This window comes from Dreissena polymorpha, chromosome 7, assembly GCF_020536995.1.
Source record: "Dreissena polymorpha isolate Duluth1 chromosome 7, UMN_Dpol_1.0, whole genome shotgun sequence".
In the NCBI taxonomy this organism is placed as follows: domain Eukaryota; kingdom Metazoa; phylum Mollusca; class Bivalvia; order Myida; family Dreissenidae; genus Dreissena; species Dreissena polymorpha.
The window spans coordinates 86,324,685-86,347,594 of NC_068361.1; the positions used below are offsets into that span (position 1 = coordinate 86,324,685).

The 22,910-nt window shown below is 41.2% G+C and overlaps 1 protein-coding gene and 3 long non-coding RNA genes across 4 annotated transcripts in view; 2 read left to right on the forward strand and 2 right to left on the reverse strand.

The window, feature by feature from the left end:
• LOC127837590 (uncharacterized) overlaps positions 1–22,910 on the reverse strand; it is a 208,137-nt gene that overhangs the window by 66,319 nt on the left and 118,908 nt on the right. The gene's annotated exons all lie outside the window — the stretch shown is intronic.
• Positions 1–22,910, forward strand: part of LOC127837618 (uncharacterized) — a 107,741-nt gene that overhangs the window by 31,059 nt on the left and 53,772 nt on the right. The window lies entirely within an intron of this gene.
• LOC127837607 (uncharacterized) lies at positions 972–2,656 on the forward strand. Its single transcript, XR_008029361.1, has 3 exons — positions 972–1,982; positions 2,103–2,162; positions 2,328–2,656. It is a non-coding gene; the product is annotated as an uncharacterized LOC127837607 (long non-coding RNA).
• On the reverse strand, positions 11,504–21,453 carry LOC127837605 (uncharacterized). The gene is made up of 3 exons (XR_008029357.1): positions 21,250–21,453; positions 13,921–13,994; positions 11,504–11,986 (listed from the first exon to the last, which is right to left on the reverse strand). It is a non-coding gene; the product is annotated as an uncharacterized LOC127837605 (long non-coding RNA).

Here is a 22,910-nt window from a genome sequence, read left to right on the forward strand (position 1 = left end):
AAGAAAGAATCACTGCTGCAACTCAGGCCTATAACAAGGTAAGTGTTTACTATATTGTATACAAAATGTTTCTCTGTTTTACTCTGTTTCAGGTTTCAATTGCAAAGATGTTGCAGAGATGTTTTGACAGCTTGAGACAGAAAAGAAATTCAGCAGCTGTGTCTCGACTCTAGCCACGAGGTAAGTCAAAACAAATATACTGGTTTGTATGTAATGTTGTTATGCCCTTCTATGTTTCAGACTTACATTGCTGTGACTGTTCCACAGTGGGTCAAAAAAGAGACGAATACAGGTTTCAAGAAGAAAATTGGCTGTTGAAAACCTGCACAAAATATGAGGTAAGTAAACTATTCTTTTGGTTTGTTTTGTGCTTTGTTATGCTTAACTATTTTTCAGATTGGAATGGTGGGTCGTTACAGAGCAGACTTTTGGACAACTGAGAAGTTGAGAAACAGAGAATGATTCAAGATCAGCTAGGTAAGTCTTGATTATTGTGCATTGCTAAATGTTTTTTTCATTCCAGTATGGGTGTGGTAAGTACACAAACTTTCTATAATTTAATATTGAACTGTTTTTATGACCTGTATTCTGCATTGTAAAATGTCTGTTTTTCATTTCAGTATCCTGTGGTAAGTACAATTGCCTTCTTTAATTTTCATATTGAACTGTTTTGATGACTTGTATACTACTATGCAATGCCTAATGTTTTTTTCATTTCAGTAGCCTGTTGGTAAGTACACTAACTTTCTATAATTTCATAGTGAATTGTTTTGATGACCTGTATTCTGCATTGTAAAATGTGTTTCTTTTTCATTTCAGTATGGCTGTGGTAAGTACAATTGCCTTTCATATTGAACTGTTTTGATGACCTGTATTTTGCATTGTAAAATGTGTTTCTTTTTCATTTCAGTATGGCTGTGGTAAGTACACAAACTTTCTTTAATTTTCATATTGAACTGTTTTGATGACTTTTATACTACTATGCAATGCTTAATGTTTTTTTTCATTTCAGTAGCCTGTTGGTAAGTACACTAACTTTCTTTAACTTTCATATTGAACTGTTTTGATGACTTGTATTCTGCTATACAAAATGTGTTTTTTTCATTTCAGTTGCCTGTGGTAAGTACACTAACTTTCTATCATTTCATATTAAACTGTTTTGATGACCTGTATTTTGCATTGTAAAATGTGTTTCTTTTTCATTTCAGTATGGCTGTGGTAAGTACACTAACTTTCTTTAATTTTCATATTGAACTGTTTTGATGACTTGTATTCTGCTAAACAAAATGTGCTTTTTTCAATTTCAGGTCAGCAATGGTAAGTATAGTGTGTTTCTTTATGTATAATTGTGTATACAAAGTTTTTTTTTCATCAAAGCATGTCTTTTATATTTATGCTTTGTGTAAGTAAAATGTTCATAAATCATTCTTATCTTCAAACTAAAAATGTATTGTGCTATGCAAAATGTCTGTATGTTTTCAGTTGCCAGAGGTGAGTACCATTACAGTTGAAAAGTTAGTTTTGTTTAGTTAAAGTTTTGGTTCACAGTTCTGTTTGTTATTTGGCAAAATTTACATGTATGCATTGAGTCTTGATTTCAGCTCGATTGTGGACTGAAGAAGATTGCCAGCAGAGGGATTGGATACAAAATACAAAGTAAGTACTGAGTTTCTTACTAAAAGTTTTGAGTTGTATTCATTGTGTGTAAATATGCTATGATTGCTATGAACATGACTTTTGTATTTCAGCGAAGACAACATAGGTAAGTAAAATTGTTATCTGTTTCATGTTTACTGTTACAGTTCAATATTGTGTTTATAAATTTTAAGTTGTACAAACACATTCAAAAGTTTCTAATCATGCTTTCGATTTCATTTCAGCTTTACTGCTAGACGAGTGTTCTCTACTACTTGACGAGTCAGCTTTACTACCAGGCGAGCAGTGACAACAAGGCGCCTTTGTGGAAACAACACAACAAAAAAGTGAGTATTAGTTGAAATTGTTTTTCTGTATGTTACACTTAAATGCAAAATTGTGCACATAAATTGTAAGTTGTACAATCACAATGAAAGTTTCTGATCATGCTTTCTATTTCATTTCAGCTCTACTGCTAGACGAGCAGTGACAGAAAGGCGCCTGAACATGCAACACAATACAAAAAAGTAAGTATCAGTCAAACAGTTGGTAGAGTTGTGTGTTTTTCTTTAGCAGTTTGTGTTTACTATTTTATTTGATACATGGTATATTACACATGCATGCTTTTTATCATTTCAGGCTGTTTACTTTCATCGTTTACTGTTTAACACAATTTGCTTTTCTATTTTCAGTGCCAATTTGCAAACCTTGATGTGGACACCGAGTAGTCAATACATACGTGTGGGGTACAGCTGCGACAAAACCGTGGGTCCATCGCACCGATAACTTGAACATTTGCCCGCGTATGGACATCAGTGCAACTTTGTGAATCCATGTAACTTTGTGAATCCATGTAACATTGCGAATATGTGTCGATCGAAAAATGTGAACATTATGCAATGAAACGAACTCGGTGTTGCAAGTGGCAAGTGTTGACAGTGTGCATGTTTATGTTTATGCTTTTACATGAAAAATAAAGGAGATTGTTCTCCTACCTTTTTTTTCCTTGTTTTATTGTGCTGGCCAGCAATATTGATGTATTGATGTATCTGTATAAACTATGCAATACCAAAATCAAACAAAAAATAAACATTAACAGTCATTAACTGTGTTTGGGCGGCCGAGGGGTTTAAGACTCCACAAGTGTGAAGCGCACTGATAGCACTTGGGGGTAAACACCTCGGTATTTCGGTGCTAAAATGTTTTCACGGTGCTTATTTTGACGCACTGTTAGAACTACCAACCAGTAAATGATTGCTTGATTTATAAAACAAATATTCAGTCTCTACTTTGGCACAAGAGACTCTAAGTATCAAATACCAACAATTTAGACGCAGACAATCACATGGTGGTACACCAGTCCGAATATACTCATTGCTCTAGCCAGGATTGCAAATTACTTGTGTTGACTAGCAAGGCTCCCTAGTAACGGAGCAGTGTTACTGGCGTTTTTTGGGTCGATAGTGCTTAGGTGAGGTTTTGCTCGAATCGGGAGCGGGTCACTCGCTTGGGCGAGTTAGTTTTCGCTCGTAGTTTCCAATCTGGCTAGATCAATGTAAGGTTGTCGTTGACTGCTATTTGGCAAGCAGAAAGACAACAGCGGTTAATTAACTGAGTATGGGCGACCGAGGTATGTAGGTGTCAATAGACCGACTCCACAAGTTGCGAAGCGAACCGATAGCACTTGAGGGGAAACGCCTCGGTTTTCGGTTCTAACATGTGTTATCCATGCAGTCGTTATACTCTGGCAAGGCTCCTCAATCTATCGCGAGGGACACTCATTATTGCCCGCAAGCTTTAGAACCTGACGTTGGTCGATGCGTATGCGAGTCCGAGGACGCGATGGCATTTGATAAGGCTACCAACCGGTTGATAACACGCATTGTTCAAATTGTTAGGTTTAAGTCTGCTAGGGCTGGGGTGGGAAGGCGACTTCTCTTGTACTCAGACAAGAGGAACGGTCACAAGTCCGTGAAAACGCCGAGTGACACCACTAGCTTGCAAACGTACAAAGCAAAAAACTTTCAAACTTGAATTTGAGGTAAAATGATAAAAAAAACTATATGAATGACTAACCGATATAAGATATTTTCCATATGGCAACAAACTATGCTACTCAATGTTGCGTTGAACATTAATTGCGCCTTACGAACTACTCGTGTTGAGACTTACATTGAGTGACTCGTAAACGTAAAGCAGTTACTCGCTTTTGACTGCATACACATTTTGTACAACGGTTCGTTATTGGTATAACTTGTCTTTCAGTGAGGCACATTAACATAAACGTTCAACAGTATTTAGGCTTTATATTGCGCTTGTAGAATATACGAACAAAACACACTACATAAATGACGTTTAGGGATTATTTTCACTTTCCATTTGAGATGATATGATGAAAAAGTATATACATCAGTTTAAGCGACTTTCATGACATTCACCACATGGCCATAAACTTGCGTTATTCAATGAAATGTTAAAATTTCGCTAGCAAAATAAATAAAAACTATATACGCAGTTTCATAACTTTCGATGAATGATCATGAAGTTTGAAATTGTGCAAAGCAATTTTGCGTTAAAAGTTGCATGCAGTTTAAAACCTGAAACATTTCGCTACACTTCAACCGTATTCAACACTCAAGAACTCAATTGTTTGTACAGAACAATACGAATGTTCCCATTTTGAAACGACAGTCAAGTAACACAACTGCTTGAATGTTTTGAAAAGCAGTATCGCTTCATCGCTATGATTTGGTTGTGAGATGTAATATATAGTATAGTAGCATCAATGTTACAGACCCGTAAGCACATTCATACACCTGCTTTAATATTTCGGAAAGCAGTATTACTTCAATGATATGGTTTGGTTATAAGATACAATATATGATGTATTGATGTAACAGATCTGTATGCACATGTTAAACAACTACTTGGTTAGTTTGGAAAGCAGTGTCGCTTCAATGCTGCGTCAAAACATTTCTGCAAGATGTGAAAAATATCTATTTGAATGGGATTTCTGAGGTTTAGCCATCGCCGAAAGGCCAATGTTTCTTCATGTATGTATGACAAAAGTTACTGCTATATTTGCTAGTATGCTAGTCCGTATTGCATATCGCAAGGTGGTAAAGCGGCTCTTTTCATTTCGCTGTGAAAAGAACGGTCACAAGCCCGTACAAACGCTGAGTGACACCTCTTGATCATGTAGCTTGTATGAAACGTGTTTATACAACCACAGTAGTTCAAAGCAGAACGCTTTTCCTTCTTCGAGGGAGAAGAAATCTGGGTGCAAGTCCCGGCTTTGGTTATAACACGAATACTACTCGCTGCTCAATAGCAATATTCATCATCCTATCCTTAACCATAATACCACTAGGCTCTATTAAGAGTAGCTTTGGAAAGGGAGTTAATAGCAGCTGCATGAGTGCTTTCATAAAATGTAAACGGTCGACCTTTACGGTTGCAAAATTGAAATACGATTTCAATGTTTTGAAGCATAATGTCTACATCGGGACCAAATGCCCATAGGTTCGATTTCGACTTGCTACACTCACGATTGAAATGAACCGTTTGAACATTCGCTGATAAAAGGCATGCAATAACAATCCAACGCTGAAATGACTCACACTCCTACGAAATTAATTTTTTCGCGGGACCAAATACCCATAGGTTCGATTTCGAGTTGCTATTTAATATACATAGTCGGATAAATAAAATCGGGCAATTGCACTTTATCAGTAAGCACAACATCTAACAGCTAATGCACACCTAATAATCCTTTTTATCCTATAAATTTCCTACTGCTCCCAAACCCCTGCTTTGTTGATAGTGTAAAACAACTGCGTACCAGTTAAGTGCAATCTAGCCCAGAAAATAACAAAATTGAAACAAAAGCTATGCATAGCTTTTGACCAACATATGTTGTAAATGTTCTATACAATATGTATACACATACCGTTACTGCACATGATGAGCTTTGTTGATAAGCTCAACAAGTTGTGTCATATTAAACAGATATAGAGTTATTTTTATATGGGCAAAATCCAACATTAGACCTAACTGCTAAAGACCAGATATTGTTTGCAAGCTTCCCTTTTTCTGTCTATTTAAATTAATCAATATTTTGATGTATTCAATATACTCCTGTGCTAAAGGATCGTTATAAATAATAATAAAAATACATAAATAATAAATTGCAAGGTTGCATGGACTGCAGTCAAAAAGCTCGAATGATTATTGATGATACCAAAATACATTTGGTAATGTGTAGCCTGTTGCTTATTCTATCAATTAAATATTTTGCAAGCTGGGAAATTGCAATCTGGATGTTGTTTTGCAGACGGACTCTGGTCCCTGGCCGTCTTTACCTTATATGGTAATCCTAACCATATATGTAACAACACAAACATCTATAAATAAACGTTATGAATGATTGTAGTATGACCATATATGGAGAAATCGTAAACCGATAACTTTCGAGAAGAATTGTTGTGTTTTATCCCGGTTAGCTTTGGTGTTCGTGGACCGTACTGGTAGACTAAACAGGAAAAATGATAAAGGGTGACTTACGATGCGATACGTTTCCCGGCTTCTTTAATGTGCACAACAGTTCAACACGTCCTCACTCGTGAGCGTCTGGTCTAGGAAGGGCTGTTTGGCTGCACTCTCCCATCCACGAGAATCCCGGACCCGCTTCTCGTGGAGCTCGGCCAACATCCACAAACATATACGCGTAGTTCAATGGAGGTTGCACATAGACGACTGGTGCCCGGCACTACACTCTTCCCATTTTTCTACTCTTGGGCCACCGCCCCATGGTAATCGTACGGTCGCACCCAAGGCAGAAGAGACAGAGACTCAAATGGGACCATGATTTCCCCCTTCCCGCAGGCACAGGAGTGCCCTTGCCCAGCGGGGTATACACAGAGACAGAGACTCAAATGGGACCATGATTTCCCCCTCCCCGCAGGCACAGGAGTGCCCTTGCCCAGCGGGGTATACACCGAGACAGAGACTCAAATGGGACCATGATTTCCCCCTTCCCGCAGGCACAGGAGTGCCCTTGCCCAGCGGGGTATACAGACCGCTGCATTCTAGCGGTTAGTGACCAATATGTTTCTTGCATATTTAAAATTCCATCACATTAGATAATTAAAAATAAAAAATTCATGTCGGCTATCGTCCGACAATTAATTAATCAAGAAAAAACATTCTTGTTGGCTTTCGTCCAACAAGTACAGTCACTTATGTATTAGAATGTGGAGATCAAACTCAGAAATAATGTACTTTACAAAAATGAAACCAAAATTAAAGTGTACATGCACCGGGTCACATCTCCGGTCATTCAAAAAATCAAAGTGAAGCTAACAGACAGTTGCCGTCAAGCACGGTAACATAAAAATTTAGAAAGACAGGAAAAATATTGTTTAAAAGAAAAACTCCGGGAAATACCACTTCCGGCCCTGTTTTATTTTTTTTTATTACTTTTTTTTTCTTTTTTTTTAAGTATGGAGTGTGACAGTGGTCGTCAAGCACTGTCACCTATAAGAAACAAACTCATGCGACAAAATTCTAGGACATTGCTTAAGCATATTGTTGGTAAATTTATTCATTTACAGAAGTTACTAAAATAGATGACATGATACAGAAATGACGAAGTGATTTAAGTAAGATCGATTCACGAATCTTAACATGGAAGAATAAAAGATGACGGAGATGCCAAGATGGGTATATTGCAGGAAACACCCAAGTATTTGTGTACAAATGTCCCGTATTTTCCCGTACCAAAACAATGGCGAATGTTCGCGGACCACAACAATAGTTACTACATCCAGTGGTTCGTTGTAACAGTGGTCGCTAAGCACTGTCACATACGACCACCAGGAAAAGACTGGATTTAATAAGAAAATACAAAAACATCCGTGAATGTACGGGAACATCTCAAAAAGAAGGAAGAGCTGTACCGAAAAAAAAACTCATCTGCCACAGCAGGAATATTTCCTAGGCCTTTTAATGGAAAAAGACCCACTTCACGGGAAATAAACACATCCGTGAATGTGCAAAGCACCTTAAACCTCTGTCATATAATGGAAAATTACAGGAAGTTTAATATGGACGGCACCAGCTAATCTGGGACGATGCCTTACGCTCATGCATTAAAACCCCTTTTCGCAGAGCACTACTCAGATTAGTTTCAATTTTGTAATTCCGACAATATTGTGATAAAAACCCGAGTTAAAAATAAAACAATAGGACATATACCGATTCAAAACAATTAATTTAATTTTCTCAAAATGTTTTAAAATAACTATTTACTTTTATACTCCGCGTACCCCGTAATACATGTACATTATCAACACCGCGAATAGGATAGAGTTTTCAGTAAAACATCAGAGTATTTGTCTTGTTTGTTGTTTAAATACATTTCAATATTCAGTGGCCTATTCTAATCGTCTGCTCAGATAGAGCAGTCTATTTTTAGACATGCTAGGCGTCGGATACGCTACAAACCGTCTAGACGTGAATATATATTGTCTGTTTTCGAGGTCGCGTGATCAGTGGTGCGGATTAAAGTGCACCAGATGACCTGATGACCTGAATGTTTACAATATCTGCGTCGCTGATAAAAAATGTAAACAATGTGCCAAGAAAATGGGATTTAACTCCATATAGTTTAATGAAGATAAAGTGGTTTGTGATCCAAATTGTTCAGCTATTGAAACAGACATAACTCAATGGATTTTAATTATTATATTTGTTTATTGCTTATTAATGACCCCACAATATGTAATTGTTGTACTGAATTAAATTGATTGACGTATTTTGTTTTGTGTGTTTTGCAATAATTAATTAAAATGTCCCGTAAGCCGTAAAAATGTGCTTACCGGGTATACAATTAATTCGCCGGCCAGGAAATTCGAGTATTATTTCAATTGAAAATAGTTTACTCGTTTCTCGGGGCCAGGGAACAGGGAAAAGCCTGAACAGCCAGGACGAAAAAACCGGGAAGATGAAGTTCTAGAAGCGTTTATGAAGACAAAGTATGGAAATGGCCTTAAAAAACAGCAGTCTGGATTTAGAGTAAAAGGCAACGCATTTATAAATGTCTGCAAACAGCGATACCAAAGAAGGGAAAGTGAACTTGACAGTATTGCAGTCTTCCCAGACTCCACAGAATTTGGCAGTATTGCAGTCTTGGTGGTAAAAAAGTTGACATTTGCAACCTACAACAAAGGGTTGATGTGATAGTGAATACCTGTCCTGGCAGTCTCGACCTCACCAGGTTGGCGACATCCAAGACTCTGCTAGTTCAATGTAAACCAGCAAAAAATGGATTGTAAGGTGGGTGCTCATGTCCATTCATTGTGTAGACAAGAAAAGGACAGGAGAAACCTGACCTTGTTTTTTAGAATATTGGGTCGAAAAGCTTTGGTAAGGCACCTGGGTTGATTTTTGTATTGATACACTCGGGTTTTGAGGCATATTGAGTTAATGGGGTATGTCTATATCCCAATGTGAGTATTGTGTGAGGAATTGTGAGCCTGTGTATTTTATATGGTATTGTATTGTATATGTGTGTCTGTTACTGTGAGCCTGTGAAGGGCAGGAGTTACAGGACCTTGTTTGGAAAATTATTTTGTTTTTGCAGATTTGTTTTTACACAATTTGTAGGCTTATATGCATAATCAAATAAAAGGCAGTCACAGTGACCATTGATTTCATTTAATTATGGCTTTATGGTTAAAGCGTATAGTTTCATAGTTGTGCAAATTAGCCATTCACTGAAACTGTTTTTGTTTATTATGTATTTGCATTTTATAAGCAAGCCTATTTGCACCAAGGCATAACCAATTGTGGGTTATTATTCTATGATTATAAAAAGGGGGTTATTGACATTTAATGGAGAGGAATTAATTTTAGTTGTGGTATACTGCGGACGTCGCGCAGAAAGAGAGATCGGACGAAAGGCATTTATGTCGGTGTCTGTATACCTAGAGGCCCCCTTTGCGTAAATAAGTCAACTGACTTTTGCTCGGTAATGTTGTTATTGGTATCTAATAACTCAACATCACACCGCACCAAAACGGTTTCCAAAGTAAGGGTACACTCCAGCAGCAACACCAAAAGCAGCAGCAGCAGCAACAGTAGTAGTAGTAGTAGTAAAAGTTTTTCTATAGTAGTAGTTACTATAGTTGTAGTTATAGTAAAAGCATAGTTGGTATGAAAATAAATTCTAGAGTAACGTTGAAAATTTTAATGGACGAATGAAGACAAAGTTCATTAAATGAATTCATTAATAAATGATTGATGATTGTTTCCTGGGAGATATATTTTATATCATATATTATGCCCAAATACCTAATAAGAACTCCACATATACTACCTCCATACAATAAATGAATATTACCTAAAGTACGCGGAGAATGATTTTGCAGCAAGAGTTAAACTCATTAATGCGCCCGTTGCACTGAAGGAAAAACCTAGTTTGTAGTTGTTTATTCAGATGGCAGAAGGTTAGTGGAGATCCTACACAAGGAAAAACAGAGGCTGTTCTGCGTTCTCTTCGTCCGACCATTTGTTCAATTTGGAATACCGCTCAAACTCAAGACGCGGAAATAACTCAGTCGGTTATATAGCAGAGTTTAGAACAGAGGTAGAGACTGTTTCTGTGCTCTGGACGTCGACCTGCGAAACAGGAAGATTTTAGTCTCAGTGAAATAAAGCCATAGCATCTGTAATAAATATAAACAAAGAAGCTGTTTTGTTCTGAAACTAGAGGGCAAACTCTAGGTCAATAGCTTCTCCCAGAAAGGAAAAACCAAAGGCTGTAGTCCTTCTGTAACTAGAGGAATAGTTCTATGTATTATATTATAACCTGACCTTTACTATCTAAATATTTAATGATGAATACTTAATATATATTAATGTTTTATATATTATTTTTATTTTAACTGGGGTCACTAACATTTTTGATATATAGAATCAACATTATTGTTTACATTATTTCTACATTACATTACTCTCAGCAATGATTCTTTAACAGAGACAGAGTTCTACAGTGTGGGTTATTCTGTGACCAGTGTGTAAATCTGTACAGTCAGCTGTTTACAAAGCACATCATTCATAACAAAAAGGAATACGTTCAAGTGGCCGATGTCGAAGGCGACGGAAGAATTTCTATTTACTTGTGATGGTCATCACTGCTGGGACAGGAGGAATACTGATGGCCGGAGGGTTATTAGTAACTAAGGGGTTATCTTTGGCCGGACCAGACACAACAGGGGGATTTGAATCTTTCCCCGTGAATTTTGCAATAGCTTCCGCAGCTCCAATCTGGGAGGGACGATAGCCGGACTCCCAGAGCCATCAAAAATGCTAATCTACTACGGGTCAGGGACAAATTTTGGGACAGGCGGTACATATTTCCCCTTATTATTAAAGAAAAGATAATTAATCCATGTAGTACTGATAAGAGGCGCATATTAACTTCCCTGCCATCCTGATCTCCCTTTGACCCCGTACAGTGAAGGATCAAAACATGCAGTTCTCCCAGAAAGAAAAAAAAGATAACTAATCCATGTAGTACTGATAGGAGGCGCATATTAACTTCCCTGCCATCCTGAACTCCCTTTGACCCCGTACAGTGAAGGATCAAAACATGCAGTTCTTCCAGAAAGAAAGAAAAGATAATTAATACATGTAGTATTGACAGGAGGCGCATATTTACTTTTCCTGCCCCGAAAAATGACTTAATAACTTGGGTAAATAACAGGTATACATACATTAATAAATTATTATTATTTATTTATGGACTTGTGTTTTTCATCCATTTACTGTATGATATACTATTAATGTGTTGTGTTATATGTATAATTCTAAATTATACGAGTCTCTATATTTGTATGAGTCTTAATTTTTGTATGAATCTTAACATTTGTATGATTTGGCGAAAGTGGTTACTTCCCAGAGGAATTAGATATATGTGTATACATTACGATAATATGAATGTTTACAATTGCTAAAAATGTGCAAATTCTGCAATAACAATACTCCCACCCTCACTGCCAAATCTTTAGGCGGTACGTATTCTGGAAATTAGACAATGTCTGATAGCACATGCTTTGTGCATTATTTTTTTTTTAATTGTATGAGTCTTTATATTACATTATTAAGATGAATTCGTTTTATTCATTAACATTTGTTTTTGAATTTATATAATGGATATTTCAGCAATTTTGGGATTACATAAAAAAAAATGGCGTAGCTCAACAGCGGGGACCTCCCAAAATTAGAAAACAAGTCAAACATAAAAAAGAAGAAAAAAGAAATCAGGTGCGACCACAGGTGAAACCATCATCTAAAACAACAAAGATAAAGGAATAACGTAATATTTTTACGCAAACGCAATAACAATTTTATAAACACTGTCTGCACATATTTTGTGCTCTATTTTGCTTTTACTTAAATAGCAATTATGATGTAATATCATTACATAAATTCTGCTAGCAATACACATCGCACTTTATAACTTAAGGCGGTACAAATCTTCAAAGTTTGACACAGTGGCTGTGAGCACATCCCTTGTGCTTTCGCCCCTTATCATTCCCACATTCCTGGCTGCCAGCCCCACCACATTCGGTGAAGAAAAAGGACCAATGGTAGGGTTGACAAAATAAGGAGCATCTGTTTCCACAAGCAATCGCTCTGTGGGTATTGTGCGCAATGCTAGTAGCGCTGCTGGTGACAAATCACTAGTTTTGTGGGTATACCCAACATAAGTATTTGGGAATGAATCCGTGAAGGCCCGGAACATTTCCAGGTCTCCACGGAAACAATGCAGGTGGATTTGCTGATTGGGACTAATTAATCCATGAAGTATTGATAGGAGGCGCATATTAACTTCCCTGCCATCCTGATCTCCCTTTGACCCCCTACAGTGAAGGATCAAAACATGCCGTTCTTCCAGAAAGCCCAGGACACGCCTTAGTAGAATGGACTGCCCCAACCATTCTGTATAGGGCACAGAGTGATCCAAACCCACCTCCCCAAACCCCACTACCTCGGGCCTGCCAAGTAATTTGGCGAACTGATTTATGTCGGTGTCTGAATACCTGGAGGCCCCCTTAGGGTGTAAACCAATGGTGGGAAAACACCGCATGGAGGATAGTGTTTTCAGTAGGGAAACATCAGGGTAGGTGGGGGGGTCACAAAAATTGGTAACCATAGCTTTCACGTTTACCTCTATTTCTACCAAAGGGGAGTGGTCCTTAAGATGAGTCAATATATTGCCATCCAGGCTCACCCCCACTTTGATAGACCATCTGTCCAAGTGGCAATGGCTGTCAACAGCCACCTGCCACCTGGACTCCTGTTCCTCAGCTGTCAGGGAATAAGTCTCCTGAAAAAACTTTTGCTCATCACAAGTAAGAAGGGCCCATAGTCGGCCTAATACGCTCCAGTCCAATAAACTAAAGAAGGTATTTGCCTCTTCCCCTGTTAATCTCGCAATAGCTTCTGCAGCCCCAACCTGGGAGGGTTTTTCCCCACCCCCCTTGGGTACATAGCCCATCTTATATGCAAACAACGCCAAATCCCCTACAGACGTTCCATCCCGGACAACCCTGACCCCCAGCGCCATCAAAAATGCTAATCTTCTACGTGTAAGGGACTCACTTAGTGGGACCCTGAGGTCCATGACCTGCGGAACGTGAGATTTAAGAACGTGTCTCAAGTCAAAGGTCTCTCCGCAATCCCGGACCGGACAACACGAATCTACCCTAGGCCTTTTAATGGAAGAAACCCCATCATTCCCCCCATATCTTTCCCGCTGGGCCTGAGGCCTCTTCTTAAACCCTTCATTGCTCCGGACAGGCATTATTCGTGGGTCTAGAAGTGGGAGAGGTTGTACAAAATTGTATTTTCCCCTTTTGTCCCCTTCAAATTTTCGGACAGGTTGTACATATTTCCCCTTATTATTAAAGAACGATTGGGATCTTTCCCAACGGCGGGGATCAAAACTTCTTCTCCCACGCGGCCGCCTACCATACCAAGGCCTACCATAACCGCGACCGTTCGAATACGGAGCGGCTTGGTTATAGTCAGCATTACTATGGCCAGCGACCGGGGAGGCACTTATGTTGTTATTGGCATCTAATACCTCAACATCTGGTGAGCATGCAGTGGGCACTTTACCGGACCGCTCAGCTATGATACGCTGGGCTGCCGCGGTCCACACCCTATCCCTCTCATCCATCTGCTCAGCCCAGCTTTTACTGGGTGTAGAACCCTCACCTTCTGGCTCTAACAGCAACTCCTCATCAAAGGAAGACTCCACTTCCTCGACCGTTATTAGATCTGAATCCATCCTAAAACAATGAGGGTAGAATTAAAACACAAGTCAAGTCGTTGTAGTGTTGTTTGTTTTTTCCAATTCTAAAATCTTTAAAAATAGATTTTTGGAGAATAGGGCTTTATGCGTATACATTTACTTTTATCCCCGACTTATAACAGAGACTCTCTTTTAAACAAATTCCGGAAACACTATCAAAGATCAGCCTGCGCACACTGTACAGGCTAATTAGTGTTCACGGTTTAATTAGTGTTCACAGTTTAATTCAATTAGACATGCATCTAGCACCATTGATCCTAAAATGACCATGGCAAGACAAATGATAAAACGCCTGTAAACATTGATCAGCCTGCGCACATTGCACAGGATAATCAGTGTTAACAGGTTGTTTGTTTTGTTGTTCTCTACCATTAAAATTAACATTTCGGACAACGGTACCTTTGAATGTCCAAAGCATCAGTGGCCGTAACATTCACACATGATCCATGGTACCATTCATCGCAATGATCACACTGGATCATGAATCGGCCTTGCCAAGGTTTCCTACATAGACAGTATAATTGCCCATCTGTCGTTTCGTCAAGGTCAGATTCGGGCTGGTCCCTTTCTTTTGTTAGCCAGGCTGGCAAGGTTCTATCCCTACATGGTTTGAGACGATCATGGTTCATGACATGGACTGCATTCTTTAGTTTGATTTGAAAGAGAAGGTGTGATAGTTTTCTTACCACCAGTCCGGGTCCTTTCCAAGGAGGGCATAGTTTTTTGCACTTACCTTTCATAGTGGCGGTGTCAAGGAGGTATACAGCATCCCCAACTTCGAAATTTCGTTCTAACAAACGCAAATCGTAATTGCGCTTCATGCGCTTTGTGGTGGCCCTTAGTTTGCTCCTTGCGCACTCATGTGCGGTTTGGAGATCATTCACCAACTGGTGAGCATAATTTTCTTCTTCCATAGGTTTCCCATTTAAAGGAAACATTAAATTGGCCGGAGTATTTACTTCCCGACCCAACATTAGTCTGTTTGCCGTGAAACCTGTGCTACGGTTGACAGAAGCACGTAGTGCTCCTGCTATTTGCTGTAGGTTTTGGTCCCACCGGTTCTGGTGTTTGCCAATATAACACCGGACAGCGTCCATTAGCGTTCGGTTGAAACGCTCTACTTGGCCATTAGCTGAAGGACGGTACGGCGTGGTACGAGCCTTGTGAATCTCTAGCACCTTGCATAACTCTGCGAAGAGCTTGGATTCAAAATTTCGTCCCTGATCAGAAAAAACCTGAAGGGGAAAACCAAATCTGGAGAAAAAATGATTTACAGCGGCTCGAGCTGTGTCCTCGGCCGTCTGCGTTGGGAGGGGTACACATTCGACCCATTTAGTGAACTGGTCCACCATCATGAGTATATACTCATTGCCATCGCGTGTTTTTGGTAATGGACCTAAAAAATCCAAATGGACCCTCTCCATGGGAGCTCCAGCCTGATACTCTGTCATGGGACCTTTTCCCTTCCGATCGGATTTTTTATTCCGGTTACAGGCCTCGCACACGGACACATATCCGGCCACCTCTTTGCTCATACCGTACCAGGTGAATTTCTCCTTGACCTTCTCCTTGGTTCTCTTGATGCCCTGATGGCCCGCGGAGGGAATATCATGATTCAACCGGATTGCCTCCTCCCTCAGGGACTTTGGCACTACCAACAGCTTATCTCCAGTCACAGGATTGTTTTCATATAAAACATCATCAATTAATAACAATTGACTTTTGTTTAACCAATGAAACTTAGCACCTGGACTGGCTGCAAACAATTCCGCTTCCCCGGGCTCGATCCCCTTGCTCAGCCACTGCTGAGCAAAGCTTAAATCCGGATCCTGACTTTGCGCCTCAAGCAAATCCACACATGTGAAACCCCAACTGCTGGGTTCCGACACGGCTGGCCCGGCTTGAACCTCCGGTTCCGGTTCTGGAACACAGGCACATACCCAAAAATCGCCACCAACTGTCAACACATCAACCTGACATGAATTCTGAAGCAAATTTTTCAAAATGAGGTCTTCCTCCTGCAATTCAGGATCCGACTTGCCACTCTTGTCTCCTGTTGCTGCTCCTATAACCTCACTGACGCTGCCAGTCTCACCATTGTCTCCTTCAGTGCTCTCGTCGGTGAACACCCCAATGTCACGGACGACTGATTGCACTGTTGGCAGCACCAATGGAACGGCATCATCAACGTCCTCAGTGAATGCATCCCACAGATCCGCACGCTGGCAGTGCTTGCACCCTCCACAAGGCAAATCTCCAGACCGAATATCGCATGAGCCCTCGGGAATACGGGAAAGAGCATCCGCATTCGCATGCTTTCGGCCAACCCTGTGTTGCAGCACCATATTAAACTGTGATAATTCCTCCATCCATCTAGCCAGCTGTCCCTGTGGTTGCTTAAAGCGCAACAGCCACGTTAAACTCGAGTGGTCAGTCCTGATTGTGAAAGGTCTACCTAACAAATAGTGTCTAAATTGACGCGTAAACCGTACTACCGCCAGTAGCTCCTTCCGGGTAGTGCAATAACGCCTCTGTTCTTTGGTCAGGGCGTAGCTACCGTACGCTATCACCCGTTCCTCCCCATCTTGAAGCTGGATGAGTTCTGCTCCTATGGCAACATCCGACGCGTCGGTATCCAGGATAAACTCATCATTCTGATTTGGGAGCCCTAGTACGGGTGGAGACGTCAATGCCCTTTTCAATTCATCAAACGCTTTTTGTTGCTCATATTCCCACCGGAAGAGACTCTTGCCCGTGACCTGATACAATGGCGCCGCTATATCAGAGTAATTTTTGATAAAAACTCGGTGATAATTTGCTAAACCGGTGAACCTCTCAACCTTCTTGGCACACCTAGGTATCGGCCAATCTAAAACAACCTGAATGTCGGCGTCTGTCATGGCAATCTCATTGCTGCTCACTCTGCGACCCAGAAACTCAACCTGTCGCTGAAAAAGAATACACTTTTTGGCCTTTAACTTCAAACCATGCAAACGAAATCTGGAAAAAGCGTCCCGCAGATTTGACAGATGATCAGCAAATGAGCTACCCAAAACCATGACGTCATCCAGGAAAGCCAACATGGTCTCCCAATTGAGACCCCTAAGAACCAGGTTCATTACCCAGGAATAGGTCGCGGGGGCATTGCAGAGTCCGAATCCCATTTTTACATGTTGGAAGAGGCCGTACTTCGTTACAAACGCAGTCTTCTTCCGGTCCTCCTCCGCAATGTTCACCTGCCAATAAGCCGAGTTTGCATCGAGCTTAGAAAACCAGACACTGCCTGCTAGAGTGTCTAGACAGTCATCGATCAGGGGTAAGGGAAATACATCCTTAACAGTGACGTCATTTAACTTCCGGTAGTCAATACACCACCTGACGCTACCATCTCGCTTCCGGATCAACACTGGGGCTGAGGACCACTCCGATGTCGATTCCTCAATCACACCGGCCCTCAACATCTTATCGAGATGAGACTCCTCCTCCTGTACAAACATGGCGGGTGTCCGCCGCATACGCTCTGTGACCGGTAGGGCGCTTCCGGTATCAATAGTGTGTGAGATAGCTGTAAAATTACCCAGGTCAAACTCATCCCTGGCGAACACATCTTGATACTCGGTCAACAGGTCTGCTAACTGCTTCCGCTCTAACTCATTTAGATGCTCTCCGGAACGTTCGTATAATTCCCGGATGTGCTCCGGTAATGCTTTCGTCATCACCGGATCCACGCGAGAGCAAGCTTGTACCCGGCATCCCATTGAATCTGGGGCAAAAGAATCCTTGGATAGGTACTCTGCAACTGGATACGCCCTTGCAATAAGAGAATTCTTTTTGACCAGTTGAAAGCGGTCCGTAGGGTTGACTAGGCACAATACGGGATCAGAACCCGCAGACAGTACCACCCTAGGGACAAGTAGCTTCGAGTTACCAAAAGATTCAACCACATAATCTGTCTCAGATTTAGGCATCTGGCATTTAACCTTCATAACTGAATTTGTGGGTACTACACGCCTCTTCCCCACTCGCACTTCCGCGATCTGCCTATGTCCGTCTGTTGACCCTATGTCTAGGCTCAGAACCTGTCCATCAAAAATTAGAATGGCTTCTGCCATGTTAAGAATAGCTTTCCCACGATGAACCAAGATATCAAAACCGAGGAGCATATCTGTATCTATTGGGGCAACATACAAATTTTCCGTATACCAACAGTTGCCAATTTGAAGCTTTACTGGGCCTACAATAGAACCATGCATGGACAATTTCCTGCCTGCAGTCAACAGTTTGACGTCACGTAGCTTAGGAGGGGGATGTTTCATGGATTTATATATTTTATCCGAAATAATGCTGACCTCGGCAGCTGAATCAACCACCGCGTTTACCACTATGTCGCCTACCTGAACCTTCATGCAAAACTGTGAAACCGATCCGAGTTGGTTAACATGAACCACTTCCGGTTGACCTGACTGTTCAGTTGTTATTGCCTCCACAGGCGGCGCCCTCCCCTTTTTGGCCACGGACGTCAAGGTCGGACATGGGCCGCGAAGCCCGACCTTTTCTAGTTTAAAGGTTGTTGAGGGGCAGGGGCGGGCTGTGGGCATTCCCGCTGAAAATGACCTAAACCCCTACATCTATAACATACCACATCTTGCCTTCCACCTCCGCGTCTTCCGGGTCCTGGTGGAGGCGCATAGCCAGGGCGACCCCCCCTGTTCGCTACAGGCTGGTAAGGGTACCTACCTCTGTTGGCACCACTATACCCTCCGCGCTGCGCACCCACTGGGATTGCATTGCGATTATTGTAGGGGTTGTACTGGTTCGGGTATCTAGGTGGACCGCCGGCACCCCTACCCTCGGCGTACCTACCCTGATTTTGGCCATAAAATCCCCGATTAGGGGCGTTCCCTTGATAGGAAGAATTATTCAAACCTCTATTACGGGGCGGCTGACCCAGTTGTTGGGATCTGGGATCAACGCCCGAATTTCCCCCGGCCCCGGACAAATGCCCAATAGCGCCCTCTAGGCGCTCTACCGCCTGAACCAACCTACCAACAGTAGACCCATCCACTGCAACTGGGTTTGGCTCTATATTTACTGCGTGCACCCGCTTCGAGTCTTCTGGCCTTACCTTAGCACCATCTCTCGGAATAGAGGCACATGCTGCGAGGACATAATTATGCATTTTAATTTTGTTCATGGCGTCCCCCATTGAGGTGGGTACTTGTAGGCTCACGTGTTTGCCTGCCTCCTTATCGCTCAGCCCTTGGCAAAACTTTGCCACCGCCTGTTCGGTAGCATATTTTGAAGGCAAGTCCCTAAAGGCTTTAGTTGCCAGCGTCAGAACACGGTCTGACCAATCTTCCAGGGACTCACCTGATGCCTGGTGGGCAACCTGAAAACGACCCTGAGCCGTGGCGGGGAGCTCCTTTGCCCCAAAACGCTCCTCCAACCGCTGCATAAGATCAGCGTACTGTACTTTAGTATTGCCTTCGGTTAACACCGCGTAAAAATCTGATGCCTTTCCTATTAAACACCAGGCTAGGCACTCTGCGCTTTCCTCGTCTGACCATCTGTTCAACTTGGCGTACCCTTCAAACTTACCCCAAAAGACTGGCCAGTTGCTGCGGCCGTCAAATTGCAAAGCTTTGGGAAGCTTGGTGAGTACATCCCTCTTTAAAGGGGTAAGGAGGTTTGGTGTGATAGGTGGAAGTGAGACGGAAGTAGTATGTGGTATGGTAGGCGGAAGTGGGACGGAAGTAGGGACGTTATTCGTTATAGGTATTACTGCTGGGACAGTAAGAATATTTGGGGCTGGAGGGTTACTTGGGATTGTCATTACTGCTGGGACAGTAGGGATATTTGGAGCTGGAGGATTACCTATAGTTGGGCGGTTGTTTGGAGCTGGTGTGTTGTTTGTAGCTGGAGGGTTGTTCGTAACTAGGCCAGACACTACAGGGGGAACAGTTGTGGCTGGAGTACTTGTCACCGGAGGACTTGGGAGAGCTCGTGCAGCGTTTAAAAGTGACAGTTGATGCAAAAAGGCCTCATTGTCGTCACTTAACACGCCCAAGTGTAGGCGGGGACGAGTTATTGGGGAACGGGTCTCTGTCTTGAGCGTCGTCACTGGACTGTGCCACTTTAGCACAGGTTCCCTATCTGGTCGTCCCGGGGGCAGATTAAATTCCCTAGATATCCTTGGGGTCTGGGACAATGTCACATAGGACTCTGGCCGGGGCAAGTTTTTTGCCTCTTGGGGATCTTGCCCATAGTTTAATGAGCGGGATGAAGTTGTTTGTGACTTAAAACGTTCATAACTAGCATTTAAGTCAGCCTCAAGAGCTGTAATTTGGGCCATAAGTTGGGCTTTCTCGCGACTTATCGGATCATCCAACACAGGCATATTTGCTCGCCTTCCGTGTGGGTACATGGGACTACTTGCATTTTCCGCACCGTCCCCATACCACAGGGTTTCTCTAAATAATGCGGGGTTAGTGCTAAAATCTAACTCGGTCATGTCACCCATGGTCAGCGGCCGCCCTATAATTGTACCCAAGGTATTTGGTACCAAATTTCCCGTGTTTTCCCGTATCACAACAATGGCCTGTGCCAGTTGTCTGCCCACCCCCAGAATATTGCATAATCTAGTGGGAGTGTCAAAATTCACACGAACTTTCCTGGGGGCTACCGGTGAAAATGGTGGGGTATATCCACTTCCCATATCCATTGTTAATTTAGAACGTTAAAGGGTAAATAAAGAAAATTTAAACAAAACCAATAAAAACGGACTTGAAGTTACTTAATCAAAAAATTCTTAAATGAAAAGTTGTGCTACAATGGTAAGGACAATGAAAACGTTTTTCAAAACAAAAAAATTAAAATTCCTATCATGTGCCTATCTTTCACGTGAACTTAAGCCCTCAATTGTGGTGACAACAACAAAGATGGCCGACACGGACGAGTTAACACGTGGCCGGGAAATTCAAATAAAATTTCAAATGGAGTATGGCGTCAGAGTATTCCTACGTTGCGTGGCTGGTTCAAACCAATAACAAAATTGTTAAACTACAACATGTGGTCCACCACGTGGTTTATCAAAAGACAAAACCTGGAAACAAAAACACATGAGACACTGAATCCTGCCGACAACGCCAATGTTGTGTTTTATCCCGGTTAGCTTTGGTGTTCGTGGACCGTACTGGTAGACTAAACAGGAAAAATGATAAAGGGTGACTTACGATGCGATACGTTTCCCGGCTTCTTTAATGTGCACAACAGTTCAACACGTCCTCACTCGTGAGCGTCTGGTCTAGGAAGGGCTGTTTGGCTGCACTCTCCCATCCACGAGAATCCCGGACCCGCTTCTCGTGGAGCTCGGCCAACATCCACTAACATATACGCGTAGTTCAATGGAGGTTGCACATAGACGACTGGTGCCCGGCACTACAGAATCAATCGCAGAATTAAAAAAACATCGTTGGAATAATCACCCCTTCTGATTTTACCACGTTCTTTCAAACGGTTGAGATACGGAATCGTATACGTTTGTGACATTATTTTGAGATCAATAAGTCATTTCGGCGGTAAATATATTTCTGTTTTGTTTTTGAACTTGCAATAGCAATCGTTTTATTGTGATTTGGTGTATTTCGACGGTGTGAAGTGTATTATTCAAAGTGGCATTAATTTTCGCGACCTAGTAACCTAGTGTGCGTGAACGAAGGATTTGTGTTTACTTTCACTTCAAGTTCAACTGTGTGTTTTATTACCCCTTTCGTGATCTGTTAAAAACACGTGCTTCGCGCATTTGGACACTTAAAGTGCAATAATTGACGCTTTTACGTGTTCAAAGTGATATTTGCATTTAACACTGACCAGTGTATAGCAATTTTAACACTTATTGATTATTGAAAACTAGTGCTTTTTCACTTGTGTGACCTTAATTTTTCTTGAAGTGTGATTGACCACTTAAAGTGCAATAATTGACGCTTTTACGTGTTCAAAGTGATATTTGCATTTAACACTGACCAGTGTATAGCAATTTTAACACTTATTGATTATTGAAAACTAGTGCTTTTTCACTTGTGTGACCTTAATTTTTCTTGAAGTGTGATTGACCAGTTTTGACTGTATTCTTTTTGTAGTTAGACGCACTGTACGCTGAAGTTTCTTTAGCTAAACAGGATGCAGCGTTGTGGCGGGAAGCGTTTTCCTTTTATTTTTTTCAGGTGCCCACGACAGGAAAAAAAGTGAACCTTATTGCTGGGGACTCAAATGTTCATCGGATTAAGGATATTCTTCCTGACGATATAGCTGTCAAATGCCTGCCAATCTCTGGTGAGAATATGTAATGGAAATGGTATAGAACAGTTATTAAAGTTACACATTTGTTTCTATAAATGATATAATTATTTCATTTCTTGATACTTAATCAGTTAAGATTTCAATTCCTAAGCTTCTTATGCTTACAATATTTGTCATCAATGTAAAGTTATACTTATTATGTTGATGTGCCATAATTGCGTTTTTGAACTTATTTTCATGGTTGTATATTTAACGCGTGGGATATTTGTACAGATTTTAGAGAATTGTATTTGCAAACTTTTCATTTTAATCCTGAGGAAAAACATGCATTTTCCTTGTGTATTCATTCATTGTATATTTACAATTTATTTACTGAGATATTCTTTAAGAAAATATAATCGCTAACTCTGTTTTCAAAGGTGCCAAACTTTCTGGTGATCGTCGGGGTTTTCGCCATGCATTGTTGAGAGACCTGAGGGAGATGGATGTTCAACAGCTGTATATTCATCTAGGCTCCAATGACATTCATACGAATGAAGCGGTGTTTTACCGGTACATAAAGTTTATAAATCAATAATTTTAAAAAACTTATTTT